At 42.9% G+C, this 21,808-nt stretch overlaps 1 long non-coding RNA gene across 3 annotated transcripts; it reads left to right on the forward strand.

The window, feature by feature from the left end:
- Positions 1-5,994: 5,994 nt before the first annotated feature.
- LOC135290288 (uncharacterized) lies at positions 5,995-10,365 on the forward strand. Of its 3 annotated transcripts, none has more exons than XR_010353035.1 (3): positions 5,995-6,074; positions 7,394-7,612; positions 9,944-10,365. It is a non-coding gene; the product is annotated as an uncharacterized LOC135290288 (long non-coding RNA). The 3 variants fall into 3 exon arrangements; XR_010353036.1 differs by having other exon boundaries at positions 9,947-10,365; XR_010353037.1 differs by having other exon boundaries at positions 7,394-7,586; positions 9,947-10,365.
- The last annotated feature ends 11,443 nt before the right edge of the window (positions 10,366-21,808 follow it).

Consider the following 21,808-nt stretch of genomic DNA (forward strand, 5'->3'; position numbering starts at 1 on the left):
AATTTGGCCTCAACAAATAAAAAAATCCCTGTCACTAAGGTAGGTGTTTCACTACATGAGAGTGACAATGGACTTAAAGTTGCAGTACAGACTGCATCAGCTTCCTGTTGTTCTTTGATCCTTTCTTTTCCTCTCAGGAACCATAATCTAGTCATAAAATCAAATACACATTCAGTAGTCTTTAATCAGGCAACAGACAATATGATCTATGCCACTGTGATTTTGCAAATCAGATATTGTCTTTCCACTGTGTCATGAAACTAAGCTACAGCCCTTGAGCCTCCCACAGAAATTCCATCTTGGCCTTTTTCCAAACAAAAGGAAACAGCTGGGTAGAGGAATGAAGAAATATAGTAAAACTAAAATAAACTCTGGATTTAAATGCTACACACACAGTACACAAGACAATTTAATCATCACTGAAAACTTTAGGAGAAACTTTTCATTTGAATCCCATCTTGTTTCCTCTACTTTAGTTTTTATTGGTCTTTTGAAATAATGGAATCATACTGTGGGTTTTGCAGTCCCTTCCATGATAAACAGTTGTGACTCCAGAAGTAGTGACTCCAGACTGCTCTCTAAAATTGTATCAGTGGATGTGAGTGTTAGAATCAACAGGTTTCTTCTATCTCAATCCAGGGACCATATTCGGATAAGAGATCAGCTAAACTGAGCAGTCTGTATTTCCTTAGAGGAAACACTCCTGTTTAAAAAAAAATTAAATTAGGTAATTTTTTGGTTTTAATGTTTTAAATTGGAAAAATTATGGATCTTTTTCAGAAATAAAAGAGAAAAAAGAAACAAACAAAACAAAACCCGCTAAGTTATATTTAAAATAAGCCTAAAATGGTTTTAAAAATTAGTCCCCTCGCTCAACAACTTAAGTGAGCTTGCACTAATTTAGTATTTTGTATGTCATACTTGTTAAATGTAACAGAGTAATTGCCTGATTTCACCTTGTTGCATGTTGTTAAAGGTAAAAATCAATATAGCTGTTATAGATATGGGTAGTAATTCATGGGAATAAAAGGTGTATCAAAATATAAATATATAAAATGAACTACTGGTGTACAAGAGGGGGGGAGATTCTTCCCCAGGATGGCGAAACCACGGCAGATGGACAGAGAGGCACCACCACATTTGCATTCGAAGAAAACTCTGGCTGCACAGGAGATGGGCATTCACAAGGACCTACACCCAGTGACGCCCAAGCGATGATGGCCCAGACAAGATACCTACCTGAGAGGACCAGGGCCATCAACACCTTCCATCTGAATGCCAGATTCCGGGAATTGGGGAAGTGTATTATTCTATTCCCGGACAGAAGTTTTGTGCAGCCCAAGCCAGAGAAAGAAACCAACTTGAATATGAAGAACTCAGAAAGAAACAAAGACATCCTGCCGCAGCCTAAATAAACTGTATAAGAACTGCTGCCTCGAAGCAGCCAGTGTGGACGGGGTAGAATTGGTACTAGCGAGGTCAATCTCACGTTCACCCGCATCACCTCCCGGGGGTGGTACACTGTCCAATTTGGTTGGTGGCTCTCGAGACTGTATTTGCGAAATAATTTTTTTTTAAAATATTTTTATTAAAATTGGCTATTTCTCATTTTTCATCTATAACAATTTGGTGATATCTGATAAGGATTCCAGGGTCCCCTCTCAAAATCTGGGCGGCGCCCCACTGATTTTAGCAGCCGGACAAGATTGGGTAAACCCATCGGAACCAATCAGATGAAAACGAACTTTTCTGTAGCCAGAAAGTTAGCCACAACCAAACGGTGGAACGGGCCCAGAGCTCTCAAGGACGGCGGTAGCTCTCTGTGGAAGCCGGCTATTTTTACTCATAAAAACAACACACACAAAGAATCCACGCAGGAAAATGAACCGTAAGTATCGCATGGTTGAGTAGGGGAGTGGTCGTGTGTGTGTGAGACGTGATACATATCACGAAGCGAGTGCGGACCCTAAGATTTCCACTCTTCTGCGAGGAAAGTGGTCAGTCTCAGGGGAAGTGAGTGGAAGGTTCGCTTGGAACACGCATCACGGGTGCGTGTGAATGGGGTAGAAATACCACGAATCGAGTGCAGATCCCAAGACCGCAATCCGTCATGGGGAAAAGCGGGGAGTGAGTTCGCTTGGAACACGCACCACAAGTGCGTGTGAACGGAATAAAATATCATGCTTGGAACACACATCAACCCAAGTAAAGCCCCGGGGAAGTTGAAAAGGTGGGGGAAAGAAGGGTTGCTTTGACGATCATTGACTGGGTCAGGAGGAATGACAGGATCCAGGGAAAAAGTAAGAGAGCTCATTTTTGTTGACTATACTGACTATACATCTGCAGTTCGGTTCGCTACGTGATTGGGGGTGTCAGCAAAGTTTTTTTGTTTTGTGTGTATACTGGTAAAAAGAAAAATAAAAAAAAGCAGTTCTGCAAGTAAATAGGCCTAAGGAGGGAAGTAAGGAGTAGAACATGGTGTTGAAAAAGAGTAAAATCCAAGAAAAGAATCTTGATAAATCGGGGAGAAAGGAGAGGTCCGATCTCCCCAGCATCCCGAGGTATAGTCCTCTGGGATGGATGCTAGAACATTGGGAAGACTACCCTACTAGAAGGGAAAAATCTAAGAAAAAGGCAGTCTATTACTGTATGGAAATGTGGGCCAATGTAGAAATCAGGAAACATATGTTCTGGCCCATATTCGGATCATTCAACAAGGAAATATGTCGGGCATTAAGAGAATTTGTGTTCGAGGAAGGATTTACTGAGGAGGAGATGGAATATGCTCTGATTTGAGAATACGCTAGTGTTGATTTGTACCCTGTGAGAGCGTGCAAACAGCCAAAGGGACCAGTGAAGACTTGGGAACCCTTGGAGAATCTGCCTCCCCCGTATGCGAACAATCAGGTGCGCGAGCCTCTCCCTGAACCCGAAAATCCTGGACACCGCCTGGCAAGACCACAGGCACCATCGCCCGACATCCCACAGGACTGGCACCAGCCAACCCCTACCCGCCGGAACGAACCCTGTCCCTCCGACCTCCTCTAACGCAACCCGAGGAGAGCGCAGCGCGGAAGGAATCTCCACCCACTAGCTGCACGAGACACAGGACAGAAGACACATGCAGAAGACAGCGAAGAAGAGGAGGGACAGCCGGGACTCTACCCAGTCAGAGAGGTCGCAACTGCTCTGGGAGTTATTGGTTATGTAAATGTACCAACAAACTCAGGGGATGTGCGGGCATTTAAAAAGGAGATGGGGAAAATAATGGATGATCCTTTGGGGGTGGCCGAGCGATTGGACGAATTTTTGGGGAACAGCATTTATTCGTATGATGATATTTGTGCTATTCAGAGGTCATTGTTTAATGCTGAGGAGTGAGATATGATACGAACAGCCGCAATAAAGGATTGGGAACACAGGAACCCACAAGGGGGGAGTGGGGAGGTTAAGTGGCCTAACCAGAGACCATCCTGGATGCCCAAATAGAAGAAGATAGGCAAAAGATGATAGAATTAAGGAATATGGTCATCCAGGGTATCCGAGGGGCAGTACCTAAGGGGCAGAATTTGGGAAAAGCTTTAGGGGAATGACAAGGGAGGTATGAGACCCTGACCGAATGGCTAGAGAGACTAAGGAGAAGTCTCCAAATGTATTCGGGTACTGACCCTGACTCCCCAGTGGGAGCCATATTATTAAAAACACAATTTGTGAGTAAATCATGGGAGGATATACGGAGAAAATTGGAGAAATTAGAGGACTGGCAGGAGAAATCATTGCTAGAATTGCTGAGGAGGGAGGATGAAAAACAGAAGGTGCAAGCTAAAGTCTTAGTGGCAGCAGTCCAAGAAGACCAGAAGCAACAAAAAGAACTCGCTGCAGGGGAAGCAGCACATACTCGGAAACCTTCAGGAAGACCTAAACGTCCTCCGAAGAAACCTGCACCCCAACCGAAGGAGAGACCTGAGTGCTACTACTGCAAACAGAAGGGACACTTCCGACGAGATTGCAAGAAGAGGATGAGAGACGAGAAGATGTTCCAAGAAGACTAGAGGTGTCAGGGGCTTTTTAATTCGGGGTCTATAACACCGAGAGAGCCCTTGATAAAACTTAGGATCGGACCTCAGAAACAAGAAACAATGTTTTTAGTAGATTCAGGAGCAGAGACTACTACAGTGCAGTGCTTGCCCCAGGGATGCTCAAAGAGCGAGGATTCTATGATGGTAATCGGGGCAAAGGGGGAACCCTTTAAGGTGCCGGTAATAAAAAATGTGGAATCTGGGAGGAAAAGGTGCTTATGGAACTTATTGCTGGTAGAAGAAGCTGATTATAATTTATTGGGTAGAGACTTAATGGTGGGTTTAGGCATAAGCCTCATAGCACAACAATCACAGCTGGTGGTGAGTCTATATAAGCTAACATCAGAGGATGAGAGAAAAATCAATCCTAAAGTGTGGCATACAGCTGGGGAGGCGGGGAAATTGGAGATGGAATCTATTTCGATAGAAATTGAAAACCCTGAAAACCCTATTAGAGTAAAGCAGTACCCATTACCCATAGAGGAATGGTGGGGGCTGAAATCTATAATAAATTATCTCATTCAAAAGGGGACTTTGGAACCCTGTATGTCGAGGCATAACACTCCTATTCTGGCAGTCTGGAAGTCAGACGGGAGCTATCGCCTGGTGCAGGATCTTAGAGCAGTAAACCAAAGAACTAAAACCTTACTCCCCACGGTCACCAATCCATACACTTTGTTGAATAATGTTTCACTGGAGGATATTTGGTATAGTGTGATTGACTTGAAGGATGCATTCTGGACATGCCCTCTGGCAGAGGAAAGCCGAAATTACTTTGCTTTCCAGTGGGAAGACCCGGAGACAAACCATAAACAGCAGCTCCAGTGGACCTCCCTACCGCAAGGGTTTGTAGACTCACCTAACCTGTTTGGTCAGGCTCTTGAGCATCTTTTGAGTGAATTCGTCCCCGTAAAAGGGACTAAGCTGCTGCAATATGTAGATGACTTGCTGATTGCGGGGCCTAATGAAGAAGGGGTAAGGATAACCACCATTGCCCTGCTAAACTTTTTAGGGGATAAAGGGTTAAAAGTTTCAAGAACGAAACTCCAGTTTACTGAACCAGAGGTAAAATATCTGAGTCACTGGCTCATAAGAGGGAGAAAAAAATTACATCCTGAGAGGATCGCAGGTATCATCTCTTTACCCTCACCTCAATCAAAGCGGGAGGTACGGCACGTTTTGGGACTGGTGGGTTTCTGCTGGCAATGGATTGAGAGGTACAGGGAGAAAGTAAAATTTTAATATGAAAAGCTGATTACCGAAAGACCTAAGTGGAGTGAGCAGGATGAGGTAAGTTTTAGAAGACTAAAAGAATCTCTCATAGTAGCTCCAGTACTCAGCCTCCCAGACGTGAAAAACCTTTTCAATTGTTTGTGGATGTAAGCAATCACACTGCATATGGGGTATTACTACAAAGTTGGGCAGGGTCAAGGAAACCAGTGGGTTATGTATCAAAGCTATTGGACCCTGTCAGCAGGGGGTGGCCCACTTGCCTCCAGGCTATAGTGGCCACGGCAATGGTAGTGGAAGAAGCTAAGAAAGTAACATTCAGGGCTCCGTTGGAAGTGTATTCTCCACATAGCATCGGGAATATTTTGCAACAGAAAGCAGAAAAATGGCTCACTGATGCAAGGCCTTTGAAATACGAGGCTATTTTAATCCATTCTCACGACCTGGAACTAAAAAACACAACGGCACAAAACCCGGCTCAATTCTTATATGGAGAAGCCTCAGATACACCCACGCACAATTGCACTGAGATAGTCCAGTTGCAGACCAAAATTTGGCCTGATCTGGAAGAGGAGGAATTGGAAACAGGGGGAAAATGGTTCGTAGATGGGTCAGCCTGAGTCATAGAGGGAAAACGGAAAACTGGATATGCTGTTGTAGATGGGGTAACCGGGGAGACAATAGAATCGGGTCCTCTAAATACAGGGTAGTTGGCTCAGGCATGTGAACTATATGCAGTGCTAAGGGCCCTGCTAAAGTTAAAAGGTAAAGTGGGAACCATTTACACTGATTCAAAATATGCTTTTGGGGTGGTTCATACCTTTGGAAAAATCTGGGAAGAAAGGGGGCTGATCAGTACTAGGGGAAAAGGACTTGTACATGAGGAGCTGATAAAACAGATATTGGTGGCTATACGAGAACCGAAAGCCATCATTATAGTACATGTAAAAGGACATCAAAGGGGCACACAGTTTAAAACAAGAGGTAACAATCTAGCAGACCAGGAGGCTAATAACACAGCACTCCTACCGGTAAGTACCCCAGAGAACTGTGAGGAGGAAGTACGAGAATTTCCCCCACATGCCTCTGAGAAAGAAATTGAGGAATACAAAAAGATAGGGGGAAAATTAGAAGAAGGTAAGTGGAAATTACCTGATGGGAGGGAATTAGTGACTAAAGAATACACCCGGAAAATATTGAAAAGATTGCATGCACAAACTCATTGGGGAACTCAGGCACTGGCAGATCAATTCCTAAGTTTTTTTGGGTGTAAAGGAATATATGAATTAGCTAAACAGGAGGTGCAAGGGTGCATGGTGTGTCAGAAAATCAACCAAAACCGGGCAAAGCAAACAGCAATGGGAAGCTGACCAGTGGCATATCGACCCTTTGAAAGGGTCCAGGTCAACTTCACCGATCTGCCAAAGGTGGGAAGATACCGGTGTCTATTAGTCATAGTGGACAAGCTTACACACTGGGTGGAGGCGTTTCCCAGTTCCCAGACAACCACACAGGTGGTATCGAAAATATTATAAGAAATTGTGCCTAGATATGGATTGGTGAGGTATATCAATTCAGATCAGGGTACCCACTTCACCTCTAGAATAATAAAACAAATGGCAGAAGCCTTGGGGATCCGCTGGGAATATCACACCCCTTGGCACCCACAAAGCTTGGGCCAGGTTGAGCGGACGAACCAAACTCTTAAGGCACAGTTAACAAAATTAATTTTAGAAACCAAAATGTCCTGACTAAATGCTTACCATTGGCTCTACTAAATATCGTGACTCTGCCAAATTCAGAAACTGGAATACCACCATTTGAAATGTTGTACGGGATGCCCTATGAACACAGGATGCCGATAGGACACCCCAAGATTGAAGATGGGCAAATAAGGCCATATCTGGTAACTATTAACCAAAACCTGCAAGAACTAAGAAGACAGGGAATTGTAATGCAAGGAACTCCTGTGGGCTTTTCCATTCATCCAGTCCAACCCAGAGATTACGTCCTGATAGAAACCTGGAAGGACATGCCATTATCTCCTCATTGGGAAGGACCCCTTCTTGTTCTTTTGACTACAGATACAGCAGTACGAACTGCTGAAAAGGGCTGGACACACACTTCCAGGGTTAAGAAGGTGGAATCCCAAAAGGGCACACCCGAGTGAGAGGTCGTCTTGCCTTCTGGAGACTTGAAGTTAACCCTGCGCAGACCACCACTGATGACTGAGATCAACCGGACCAAATGTCAAGAGCCGGACCGTCCTTGCTATCCGTTTGTGTCATTTCAGTGCTATTATTGTAAGATAACGTGGGTGGTGCATTGTGACGGGGGGGGTGAGACCTAGGGGTTTGTGCGAGGATTGTTTTAACCACAAAGTGCGGGTGACTAATCTACTCTTGACGTTACTCACAGAACTGGGAGTGATTGAAGCAGACTCCATACACTGGTTTAGGCTTTTCCAAAATGGATTAAGGGGAAAACTCTGATATCGGGCTCACATCTTATCAATTGAGTGCCGAAGAAAGAAAAAAGTACCCTGCAGTGCCCGGCCAGTAAGGCTCAACCGGTGGGGAATGTTTAAGCGAAGGTACGCAGCCCGGGCCAGCTATGATCTCCGAGAAATTGATTCCTGCTGCCAAGAAGATGGTACTCCCCGCCGCGGGAGGCAACCCAGTGGGCGAGAGCGGGGGCAGAGGAACAATAATTGGAATAACCCTGATGAGCCTGAGTCTAGCCATGTGCCTCAGGAGTAGTGCACTTGCTGAAACACAAACTGATTCAGATCAGTGGGACCCCAGCCAGATTTGTGAGATTTGCACCGAGGACGGTCAGGGTGAAGCGGAGGCTTTAGCTAACCTTGCCTCTTCAGACTGTATTAAAGGCATGGCACATAAGTACTGTTGGTCGAACGGCACTCGATATGGGGTTTGTCTAAAAGAAGGGGAGAAAGTCTGCATCTTGCCAGAGGTGACGTCCAGGGTGGGTAAGTCAACCCTTATCAGAAAAAGGCGTGATATTGGAACTGCTAAGATTCCCATATGCGATAAGTGTAACCGTACTGTGTGGACTGGGGGAAGAATGGATTCGATTTCTGTGGGATATTTCCAAGTAAACCAGTTGTATTATAACAGTGAACAGTTGGGAATGTGTACCATGGGGGGAAGAACACATTGGGTGGGGGAGAATCTGAAGTACGGGAATAGGATGTCTTTGGGGAAAGAACCGGTCATCATAGGTTTACTCGAAGATCATGATGATCGAGCCTGCCTCCAATATGACAGGACTTTCTGCTTTTCCCAAAATAAAGAAGGGGTGAATCTGGAAAGTAAAATTCAACAGATCACCCAGGAGTTGAAAAGGCAGGAGTCCGAAATGAGGAAATGTAAGATCGAGCAGGAGAGGTTAAAAACTTTAAGTGAGCATTATGAACAATTCGAAAAACAGTATAGTGAATTTCGCCTGCCCCCATCAGACAAGAACTTGTTCATAGACCTCATGCAGGAAATTGCTACGGAATTAGGTCTTACAAATTGCTGGATATGTGGGGGTTTAAAATCGGCTGAAAAGTGGCCTTGGAAAGGAGAACCCCAGAACAGCTGCTTAAGTGGAATCACACCAAAAGTTCTAAATTAGTTCAATGACCCAAGGGATGGATTTTAGATCAGCAAGTAATTGGAACAATTTGCATAAGTAGAGAAGAAAGAGAATATATGGAAATTGTAGGATTTACACCTTGCATTTCCACGCTGATCATAAATTCAGATAACAAAAGCCAAAGGTGGCAACCAGAACTTCCCTATGGGTACTGGAGTCAGAAAAGAGATAACCAATGCTAATGGAATGAAAACATGGGACTTTGCTGGAACAAGAAAGTTGGGGCTAACCCTTTCCAATCCCTAGGGGGATTAAGAGACTTTTGGGACAAACCAAAGGAAGTAAAGAATTGGAAAGCACCAAATGGAATATATTGGATTTGTGGAAAGAAGGCATACAGTGAGCTCCCTTCGAAGTGGAAAGGCTCATGCACCCTGGGAGTGATCAGACCAGCCTTCTTCACCTTGCCTCAGTCAGAAAGCAGCTCACTAGGGGCTCTTCTCTATGAGACCCTGGGCCGTCAAAAGAGAGACATAAGAAAGAAATTCCCAATCTTTGAAGGTAGCCAGAAATGGAGGGAGGAGGAATGGCCTGCAGAGCGTATCATTGAATACTATGGGCCCACTACCTGGGCTCAGGATGGTAGTTGGGGTTACCGTACTCCAATATATCTCCTGAACCGGTTAATCAGGCTCCAGGCAGTGGTGGAAATCGTGTCCAACCACACTGCAGACGCCTTGGAGTTACTATCAAGGCAGCATTCCCAGATGAGGGCTTTCGTTTACCAAAATAGAATAGCATTGGACTACCTGTTGGCAGAGGAAGGGGGAGTATGTGGCAAATTCAATAAATCTGAATGCTGCATTGAAATTGACGATTACAGGGAGACTATCAGAGGACTTGCAGCTGAATAAAGAGGGTCACCCATGTGCCCATCCAGAAGTGGAACTCAATCCTAAACGCATCCTGGGGGGACAATCTGTTTAATGGGGCATGGTGGAAGAAGTTAATCTTCTTTATTCTCTGTTCCATAGCAGGAGTCATCTTCCTACCCTGTCTGATCCCTTGCTTTACCTCACTGATACATTCAGTTGTACAAGGGATGCAGATAGCAGCCATGACAATGGATCCAGAGATGGCGACAGCAAAGGATAACCCAGTCTCAAAGATTATGAACTTAGAGGAAGATACCCCACATAAATGGGCAGCTAATGCGCTAGCTCAGTTTGAGAAGCAAATTGAGCACAACAGGTCAGAACTCAGGGAATACCAGGATGATTGAGAAAGAGGTCACTTGCATGTATATAGAAATCGACTAAAAATAAAACATGTGGGTTTAATTTTTAGAATTACCCACGAATTAATGTGTCAATAAAAGAGGTGAGGGATTTGTTATGGGTAGTAATTCGTGGGAATAAAAGGTGTATCAAAATATATATATAAATGTATAAAATGAACTACTGGTATACAAGAGGGGGGGAGATTCTTCCCCAGGATGGCTAAACCACGGCAGATGGACAGAGAGGCACCACCACATTTGCATTCGAAGAAAACTCTGGCTGCACAGGAGATGGGCATTCACAAGGACCTACACCCAGTGACGCCCAAGCGATGATGGCCCAGATAAGATACCTACCTGAGAGGACCAGGGCCATCAACACCTTCCATCTGAATGCCAGATTCCGGGAATCGGGGAAGCGTATTAATCTATTCCTGGACAGAGGTTTTCTGCAGCCCAAGCCAGAGAAAGAAACCAACTTGAATATGAAGAACTCAGAAAGAAACAAAGACATCCTGCCGCAGCCTAAATAAACTGTGTAAGAACTGCTGCCTCGAAGCAGCCAGTGTGGACGGGATAGAATTGGTACTAGCGAGATCAATCTCACGTTCACCCGCATCACCTCCCGGGGGTGGTACACTGTCCAATTTGGTTGGTGGCTGTCGAGACCGTATTTCGGTTGCAAAATATTCAAAATATTTTTTTAAATATTTTTATTAAAATTGGCTATTTTAAATTTTTTATCTATAACAATAATAAATTAAATAAAAATAAGATTTGCGACCAATATACAGTCCCAACAGCCAACAATCAAGGACAGCATCGACCCTGGGATCGGAGCTGGGTGAACACAGATCCGGCCTCTATCGTGCCAAATCCCCCACAGTTCACAACTGCGGTCTGGTACAGTCTGGTTTTATACTGTTTTTCTGGCCCGAGGTAGGGTCTCCTCTTGTTCTTTTCATAGTAAATCATATTCATGCTGCCTCGTTTCTTCAAGCTGAAGTGAAGAATACAGTTCCTGTCCACCAGTGAAAGCAGACCGGGCATATGCAAGCTGTTCCTTCCTACTTCCTTCTGTAGTGTTTTACAATACAATTCCGAGCAGGCAGCAATAGCCACATTTGGAGGCAGTTCTCTCGATGGTCCTATCTTGATCTCACATATGTGCAGGTGGTCCCCATACTAGCTAGGCTCTTTCAATTGCAAATTAGTTCCCTGCCTGCTTAAGACTGCGATTTTGCAGTGGTATGTTTTTCCTATAGACTGTGGGATTTCTTGGAATCCGCATGTAAGTTTAAGTCATCTATATATATTCCTTATAAAACATCATAACCTATATTTGTTTCATATTCTGAACAGCACGAATTTTAAAAATATATATATATATATGTATGTATGTATATATATATATAAAACAATGTATTTTCTTTATGCCCCTGTCACGGGAGGCAATCGGGGCACACGTCAAGAGTGGCCGTGCCCTGCCTCTGCCGCCGGCGGGCAGGATCACGGTTCGGCTGGCTCAGAAGGCGGGTTCAACGTCTAAGAATTCATGGCAAATGAAATGAAGAAGGGCCCCGTGCTTGCTTCTCCGAGCTGCTTTTATTTCTCTCCCGTGCGAGTATGGTGCCACCCGGATTTCTCTCCCGCCCGGGGATGGTGCTGTCGGGTGGCGCCGCTGGGAGCTGGCAGCGCGGCTTTCCCGCGGCGGCAGCAGCGCCGGCGCGAGACAGATGACGCAGCACTTGCAGGCAGTGGCGGCAGCGGCAGCGACCGTCTCTCTCTCGCCCCGGCGCCGGCAGCAGCGGCAATGGTGCGGCGCTGGCAGCAGCGGCGCTCGGGCAGCGGTGGTCGTGCGAAAGATTCCTCTCCCGGCCGGAGACGCAGCCGCTCGGAGGCAGGGCGGAGCAGGGCGGCCGGAGCCGCGCGGGGCGATCTCTGTCCCTCAGCAGAAACCGCAGTCGCACTGGCGGCGCCGGCGGAGCAGGACGCTCGGCGGAGCGGAGCGGCGCTGCGAGCGATCCCTCTCTCCCAGCAGGAACCGCGGCCGCAAGAGGGTGGCAGCGGCTCCGGCAGGAGCGGGGCGATGTCCCCTCCTACACTGGAGAGGGGCGCCGGCCACGGAGGAAATGCCGGCGCCGCGCGGGGTCCAGTACCTCGAAGGGGAAGGCAGAGGCAGAGGGCCGGGGGAAGGGTGGAGTCAGAGAAAACTGCTGCTTTTATGTAGGAGAGCGCAGGAAATCGGGGGGGGGGGGGGGGGGGGGGGGGCGGGGCGGGGCGGAGAAAGGTCAGAACCTAAGGCGGGAAAGACAAACCAATAGTGAAGAGAAAATACTATAACTGACAGAGAACCCTTCAGGCTAAGGGCAGGATCTTTGGGGACAGACAGAGCGAAATAACTCCAGCTGCCACAGACTACAGAGGAGGCTAGACACAGACCAAACATCCCCAAACCACTATCCCAACCAGACAACCAGAGACCAAACATACCCAAAACCTACTACAAAGGAGCCTCAAGCAGCCTCAAAAAACCCTCAAAACCCCCACTGCTACAACAATGGATACAGTTGAATATCCAATTCTATACTAATCTATTTTGCATCAGGCTTTATTCATATCAGAATTATGAATTATGGTTATACTTGGTTTCTCATTAGTTTTTAACAATCAACATATGCAAAAGAAAAGGATTACTATTACAGTATAAATATATTTAGTTGTTTTCTTTCTTTTGTGAAGAAAGGTTGGACTAGATCAGAGAATCATAGAATCATAAAATCATATGGTGAATATGTTGATTTGGAAGGGATCTGTCAGATCAACTCCTGGCCTGTAACAGCACAGACCCAAGAATCACACCATATGCCAGAGAGCATTGTCCAAACACATCTTGAACTCAGACTGGCTTTGTGTTGTGACCACTGCCTGGAGGAGCCTTGCCCCATCCCAGTGCCCAAACACCCACTGGGTGAAGAAACTTTCCCTGATTGATATTCAGCCTCAACATCTCCTGACACAACTTCAGGCCATTCCCTCAGATCCTGTCAGTGGCCACCAGAGAGAAGAAACCAGTTCCTGCCCCTCCCTCTTTTAATCATGAGAAAGCTGTACAGTGTGATGAGATCTGTCCTCAGACTCCTTTTCTTCAGGCAGAACAGAGCATGTGACCTCAGCCTCTTCTTGTTTGGCTTCCCCTCTAGACACTTCACCATCCTCGTGGCCATCCTTTGGATCTTTAGATCTCTTTCAAATCTTCTTAGATTTGGAAGCTTTAGATCTCTTTTAGGTTATGGTGCCTAAAACTGCCCCCAGCATTCGAGGTGAGGCTGCCCCAGTGCAGAGCAGAGTGGGACAATCCCCTCCCTTGCCTGGCTGGCGATGCTGTGCCTGATGCCCCCAGCACAGGGTTGACTGTGCAGAGCACTAATGACTCAAATTCAACCTGCCATGGACCTGGACTCCCTGGTCTCTTTCTGTGGCTCTGCTCTCTAGCATCTTATTCCCCAGTCTGTCTGTACATTGAAGGTTGCGCCATCCCCGGAGCAGAATCTGTCACTTGCCCATTTCAATATCCATACAGTTAGTGATTGTCCATTTCTCTAATTTGCCAAGGTCTTTCTGCAGGGCGTCCCTGTCTTCCAGCAAGTTGACACTCCCTCCCAATTTAGTCTTCTTGTCACACTTAGTGTTCCTTCAAGTCCTCTCTCCAGGTCATTAGCAAAGATGCTGAAGAGCACAGGTCTGAGGATGAAACCCTGTAGAATCCCATTAGTGACAGGTCACCAGTCAGATGTCACCCCATTCACTATAACTCTTTGTGCCCAACCTGTGAGTCAACCTGTGAGTCAGTTGCTCAGCAATCATGTAAGATTGTTATACAGCTGTAGGATGGACGTTTTGTCCAGAAGAATCCTGGAAGAGACAGTCTGGAAGGCCTTGGCGAGATCCAAAAGGCTTCCCTTGATCAACTCCTGCTGTAGGAGGAAATCAGGTTTGATAAGCAGGACTTCTCTCCTCATGAAGCTGTGCTGGCTGTGACTGGTGACAATGCTGTCCTCCATGTATTTTTAAATACGTCCCAGAATAATCTTTTCCATTATTTTACTGTGAGCAGAAATGAAATGGTGTCCTGGTTTGGCCAGGACATGGTTAATTTCTTGCAGTAGCTGTGAGGGAGTGTGACTGAAGGGTCAGGGACTGTGGCCAGGACCGGATGGTATTCTATACCACCTAGTATCATGGTGGAGGTGGACGGACTTTATGACTTTGGAGAAAAAGGGTGTGACTTCCAGTTGTAAAAAACCCAAATGTAGTGGAGGGAGAAAGCTTTCTGTCATTGTTCTTTGTGTCACAGCCTACAGTGAGCATTTATGCATGTGAATCACTCTCTCTTTTGTATACATTTGGTATTGTCGCTGCTACTGTTTGTTTTCTTATCTCATTGCTGTTTATAGTAATCTGTTATTATCTTCACCCATTATCTTCACCTTTGTGCTGCAGATTCTCAACTCTGTCCTGCCAGAGAGGGAAGAAGAAGGGGAAGGGCAATGGGAAGGATAAGGGGGAGTGGGAGAATAGTGTGTGGTTTAGATGTCTCAGTGGGGGCACTGAATTGGGGAGTACCATTCCTAAACAGCAACATACTGACCGACCTGTAGTTTTCAGAGTCCTCCTTCTTGCCCTTCTTGAAAACAGGGACAATGCTCACCAGGCTCCAGCTACCTGGGACCTCTCCAGATTCTGCTCAAAAATTATCAAGACATGTAATAACAACAGCCAGCTATTTGACAATGTTTGGATGAATCCCATCAGGCCCTATGGATCTGTAGGGATTGGGTTGCAACAGCAGATCCTGCACAAGTTCAAGGTCCACTGAGAGTTGATCATTCTCACAGTCATGGTCCTCCAGTTCAGGGCACTAAGACCGCCTTGGTCCATCATCTGTCTTGAAGACAGAGGCCAAAAATACATACATGTCCCATTTTTGGGAGGTGACCATCCTCATCATGTAACAGGCCTATGTTATTTCTATACTGGTTTTTAATATATTTGAAAAATCTTCTTAGTAACTGTGGAAAAGATTTCGCACCACACTTTCAGCTAGGTGACAAAGGTTAAGAAAGTTACTTTATTACATATCATATTATAATGTGTTAGGTCTCAACCCTTTTCTACTTAATAAAGTGAAACCCTTTAAGGATTTTTTTCTAGCAATAACATGTTTTGTATGATTCAAATAAAATGAGAGATTAAAATGTCTCCAGAAGGACCATAGTTTTCTAGAACAATTCTACGAGAGCACAGGATGACAGAATTTTTTTCCCTTCAGTATGTTGAAACAATGTGGATACCTTGAAGTATATAAAAATTTTAAATCTTGGTATTATGGAAGGTATGTTATTTTTGTAAAATTAGTTGGTTGATGCAGAATGACTTCCTCAAGATGTCAGCAACCCTGATAAAGGGCTAAGTTGTTCTAATAATGTAATTGTTAAAGTAATATCTTAGCTGCTTTTTAAAATCAGTTTCATTACTCAGATCTGTGATCTGTGAACTCTGTACCAGCTACTAAAGTACAATTAATCCTAAATTAAAGTGATTATTTTATTTGACAAGACAATGCAATGGTCTTTGTGATGCAATGAGTTATGTAGGTATACTTGTCAGTATAAATTTTCTGGCAACTGTAAAAAACCATTCTCATTCCTTTTATTACTAGACAAAATAATATTTTCCTATTCATACAGATGTATCCTTTCCCTTACTCCTTAAGACTAGGCAATATTTCAGTCTGAGTTTTATTAAAAAGTATTCTATTACTGTTCAGTAAATGTATTATTTTCTTTTCCATTATAGTTACAAATCTCCAAAGGACTTGCTTTTATTACTCTGGAATTCTCTGGCACAGGAGCAAAATTGTTTTCATCATTCAGTCCTAGAACTTCTGAATATGGTCAAAGTAGCACAGATATATATGTATATTTATAGTATGATATCAATCAAGTGCTATATTGTAAAATGATCCTAATTTACATAGTACAAATGAATATTCCATGTTGTCTGACTGTAGTTTCTTCTCAGTTGTGACTAGACAACAAAGCCTCCAGACAATTTATTCAGTATTCAGTTTTTAGAGATTTTGCTTATAATATAAACTGCATAGCTGAGAAGGAGTTAGAGTTTATGGTTTCAAGTGCAGTCTATAGGGAACCCACAGTCTGCACAAAAAAGCAAGTGATTCCTTCAATGATACACACAGAGGGAGTGGGAGGAATAGAATATACATGGAAAGGAGGACAGACAATGCAGAGGAATGGAAACTTGCAATTAAAAGGACCTGCAGGAGACAGATACCAAGAATGATGCAGCAAATCAGAATGACAGAGGAGCTAATGCGTTTCTACTAGATATCGTTTAACACATAATCTTTACGCACTTTTTAATATTGTCATGCTTTAGTCCCAGCCAGCAACTTAAGTACCAGGCAGTTGCTCAGTGACTCTCCTTCAAGAGTAGTCCCCTTGGTGAGGTGGAAAGGAGATTGAAAAACATAAGTAAAACTCATGGGTTGAGATAAGAATAGTTTAATAATTGAAACTAGACAAAATAAGTAAAAGATAATTTTGGTAATAGTGATAAAATAATAAAAATAACAACTGTAATGAAAAGGAGAAAGACAGATGAATAAAACCCAGAGAAATGCACAATATAGTTACTGACCATTGCTCAGCAAATGTCTGAGTAGGACTGATCTTCTCCCTACTAACTGCTATGGTTTACCATATAAACCAGTTTATAGACTGGTCATGACATTTTATGGTGTTGAAATATCCCTTTGGCTCACTCAGATCACCTGTCCTGGCTTGATTCCTCCCAGGTTCTTCTGCAAGCCTTCACTGGCAGAGCATGAGACACTGACAAGCCCCTGACTCAGAGAAAATACTGCTTAGCAAAAGCCAAAATAGGGAGGAGAACCAGCTCCATCACAGCTGAAACCAGGACAGATATAAGAGGCAGTTTTCTACTTCAATGCGAAGTGCAGCTTTGCTGGTTTCATTTCCAACTCTACTGGTTTTGCTAAGAAATTGCAAAGCTACGAAAAGAACAAGGAAGTATCTCATCTTCCCGGTATATGATTCTTTGATCCTAGACAGATCCAGCACTGCAGACAGGGAAGGATAGGAGATGATTTAAATTAAATTTGTCTGTGGTGTCTCCTCTTGTTATTTATTTATCTGTCATAGCTCCTATTCCTACCATCTCTTTGTAGGTGTCCCATTCCTCTTGTTTATCTGTGCCTTCTAAACAAATCTTTCTTAACTGTGATGTTCAAAGCAAAAATGTTTTTTCAGAGTTTGCTATGTATATGGATTCTGTCTTTGGGACCACAATTCACTTCAGTTATATCACCTTAGAATAATCTGTTCACCAGAAGTTGATAATAAACAAGACATTGAGATCAATATAAATTAGCATCCATTAATAAATGAATAACAAATCAATAAGCCTTGTAGGGTAAATAGAAATGGAGAATACATTGAGGACTTCAGGAGTAGTAGGAAAATGAAGAGAAAGTAATAGTGATTACCCTCTAATTATTGTCTGTTCTGTATTGTGTCAGTTTTATTGCCTGATTTATGCAGTCCATTTCTAAAAAGGAACTGAAGGATGGATTGGTTCTCAGACAATACCAATTCTATTATGTTAGGATAACCTATACAATATATCAATTCTGTTGTATTAAGATAACATATCTCACAGTGCTACAACATCTGTAGATATTTTAGATTATAATTTTTTCAGTGTTTGAAAGCAATTCTCCTTCAGAAAATACATTGGACTTTGTGTTTATTTCTGTGCTAGAAAAATACTTAACATATTTGAGGTTCACTAAAGAAAAAAAAAGTAATCACATGTATTTTGTTGTCTTAGTATGTTTTTTCTGGATCACACCATATGCCCTTAAAGAGAATATACTTCTCCTAGTCCAGTATTAAGAAAATTTCCATTGGTTGTATGAGAAAGGCAGGTAACTCTATCACCACTGAATTGATTTGACTGAAAATATCTGCCTTAAGACCAAAGAAATCCTAGTTACTATTAGAGACAGCATAAAAGATATCTCTTTAATTCCTGTAAAATGAAAAATTCAGAAAGGTTTGTTTGTTGACACCAGCTTGATTTCATAAATCTTAAGCCCAGTTCCTTATGGAATGTAACTATCAGAGAAAAGAGGAAATTCTTAGGATGTGATTCTTAGTGTCACAGTAGTAATTGAACAGGGATTCACAGGGATTCTTAGTGTCACAGTAGTAAATCAATGTTATTGAGAACTGACACTGATATAATCACATATAACTTGCTATTTCAAGTACCAATTACCTGTGTGGTGTCTTATGATTAAGTTTAAAAAGCAAATATATTTTCTTCAGAGTGTGGGTTAAAAATTGAGAATTTATGAATATAAGAAAGCAGGAAGGTGCTGACAAACAAGTCATGTTTTTCTGTGTATTACTGAAAATTGTTTTTCAAGAAAGTTTTATCTTGCATGTTTCTTGGTTAAAGAATAAGACAGATTAAAAAATTATGGAAGAATGAGAGTGACAAACACATAAAAGGCTGCAGGATTCAGATAAGAAATGCAGGAAAGAATAACAACACATAATTGCATATCTGAATAAATCTAAACCAAGAAATGGAATATATTTAAATTCTTTCAAATTTAGCTGTGTGAACACTTATAAAAGAAAAAAACCCAAAACATAACAACAGAGAAAAATTAATGTCATTCAAGCAAACTAGAACAACACCGAACAAATAAACATTCATATCAAGGAATTAATCTGAAAACCTGGTCTAGTTTTCTTTGATTTCTAGAAACTAGTTTCTAGTTTTCTTTGATTTTCTCAGTATTTCAAAAGTAAAAAGTCAGTTATAAATTAAATTGTTAGTTAGAAGTTAAATAAAAAATTGGAGTAAATTCTACCTAGCCTAGTCCCCAGTGGCCATATTTTGTATTGCTTCATATGCTGCAGAAAAACATAGTAAAATGCATATATATTTATCTAAGGAGTGAACATACTAGATGAGCTAAAATTCATTCAGTCAAGACTCATGTCTAGAGATGTTTATCCTCTAGAGATTTTCAAGTACAGTATAAGTAGGTTTTTAGATTTCTTGTGTTACTTTGTTTTCTAGTTAATTGAGGTTTGTACTCATGGCCAAAAATGCTCCAAATCTAAATTACTTACTTATCATTCAATCAGCTCTCATTCCTATTACTGACAATGAAAATAAAATTTCTAAAATTACAACAGAATCCTTGTACTGCTTTCTGAATGGATTATTTTTTTTCCCATAGATTAAGATTAACACAATCCAGAACGTTATCTGCATGCACTGAGTACAACAAAGGAAACAAAACAAAAGAGACTGTCCCAAACTTGTGAATAGTGGTGTACATCAGCATCTATCCCCAAACAGTTCAACTGGGTTTCAGTGATGCACCATATGGCTGCTGGACACAGGAACTGGTTTCTGTATTACTTACCATTGGGATTAAAAATTATAATATTTAATTAAAGATGATGATTCTTAGAAAAAACATATAAAGATTAGTTTCCTACTTTTGCCATATTTAAAAAAAATCTGTAATGCTAGAGAATAGCACAATTATCCTTTTCTGGTTTTATCCAATTAGAATCAGAGAATGATTTGGATTGCAAGGGTCCTTAAAAATCATCTAGCTCCAACCCCATTGCAATGGTCAGGAACATCTTCCACTAGATCAGGATGCTCAGAATTCCATCCAACTTGGCCTTGAAAACTTCCAGAGATGGGATTTCCACAACTTCTCTGGACTATTGATTCCAGTATCTCACCACACTCATGGTAAGGAATTTCTTCCTAATACCTAATCTAAACCTACCTCATGTGAGCGTGAAGCCATTCCCCCTTGTCATTTCACTCCATGCGCCTGCAAATAGTCCTTCTCATCTTTAATGTGAGCTCCTTTCAGGTACCAGAAGGTCACAATTAGGTCACCCCTAACTGTCGGAATAAAACATACAAGACTCAATTTTTTTTCATGCAGGAAAAGCCAATTCTTTATTCACACAACTCATTTTATACAGCTTTTACAGTCCTCATGTGCAACTTTAGTTGATTAATAGCTGTCTTGCCGATTACTCTATTGGTTAGTAAAAGGTATTTTCCTTGTCCATCAAACCCCTCTCTATTTTTAAATTGTTTACATATTTCTTCACTAATTCTCATGGGACAGATTTAATGTTTAGGCAGGTGCTAGTTGTTTTTCACCCAGGAATAGATTGTTTTAATAGATCTTTCATACCAGGATAGTTTTCGCATGGAAACTTGCTAAGTACTAGCTGCAGTTAGAAGAAATGACAGGCTAGCCACCAATTTAACAGAGCAGGCCTGATTTTATGAGACCTTTCTTTTATAATTCTTCTACAGGTCACAACACCTAATCCTTTTCTTCTTCAGACTGAACAATCCCAATTCTCTCAGCCTTTCGCCATAGGAGACCTCTCTGATCAACTTGGTGGTCTCCTCTGGACTCTCTCCAACAGCTCTGTGTCCTTGCTGTGCTGGGAGCCCAGGGCTGGAGGCAGCTCTGCAGGCTGGGTCTCACCAGAGCAGGGCAGAGGGGCTCTGGGTGCAGCCAGGACACACTTGTCTCTCTGGGCTGAGAATGCCCATGGCTCATGTCCAGCTCTCACCCACAGCACCCCCAAGTCCTTCTGGGCAGGGCTGCTCTCCATCAGTTCATGCCCAGCCTGGGCTGGCACCAGGGATTTCCCTGATCCAGGTTCTTATCCTTTTACCCAGGGGAGAGGCGCAGCGGGGGGAACAGAGGGACCACCAACCAGGTATGGGGGGAGTCTCAGGTGAGAAGGACACCTGGGTGGGCCAATGGCCTCCCAGGGGGTGGAGAGCATCCTTTAAACCTGCCAATCACTCAATGCCTTCTGGAATTTCTGATTTGATGGACAGTGCCCAGCAGAGGTCAAGGGTGAGGAAAGGAGAGGTGGTGACTGACACACCACCTGGGAAAGGAAACTTCAGGGGAGGGGCTAGGGAAACTGAGTCACACCATGACATCACATCGCAACACATTTCAATAAGTCAGGATATGACTTTGTGTGACATTTTAAGTTCAGTAAGTTGGGCTTCTCCACTTGTGTGAGTTCAAAAGCCAGGAAGGCACTGATTTATATTTCCCTATTAAGAAATAGTCACAGCATATAGTCTAGCTGATTTTCCATTGTACAGATAAATAGAAAAAAAGATCTAATATGACAGGTTAAGCAAAAAAGGAAGATTACACTGAAGTGCAAGACTGTAGAGCACATGAGAAATTACTAGCTGAAGCCTTTGAAGCAAATTATATGAAACAATCTGCAAAGGGTAGTGTCATCCTGTTGTAGAAGTAAGCCTGATTCTGATTCATAAAACATGGTTCAGATTTATACTGCAATTATTTGATCAAGTTCAATTTATTTGCAATAAAGGGAGGTAGATCAGAATCACAATGATGTAATAAAAATACTTCGACAAGAGACTAGTAATGTACACATGCCACGAAGTTGTGCCA

This window comes from Passer domesticus, chromosome Z (genome assembly GCF_036417665.1).
Source record: "Passer domesticus isolate bPasDom1 chromosome Z, bPasDom1.hap1, whole genome shotgun sequence".
Classification (NCBI taxonomy): domain Eukaryota; kingdom Metazoa; phylum Chordata; class Aves; order Passeriformes; family Passeridae; genus Passer; species Passer domesticus.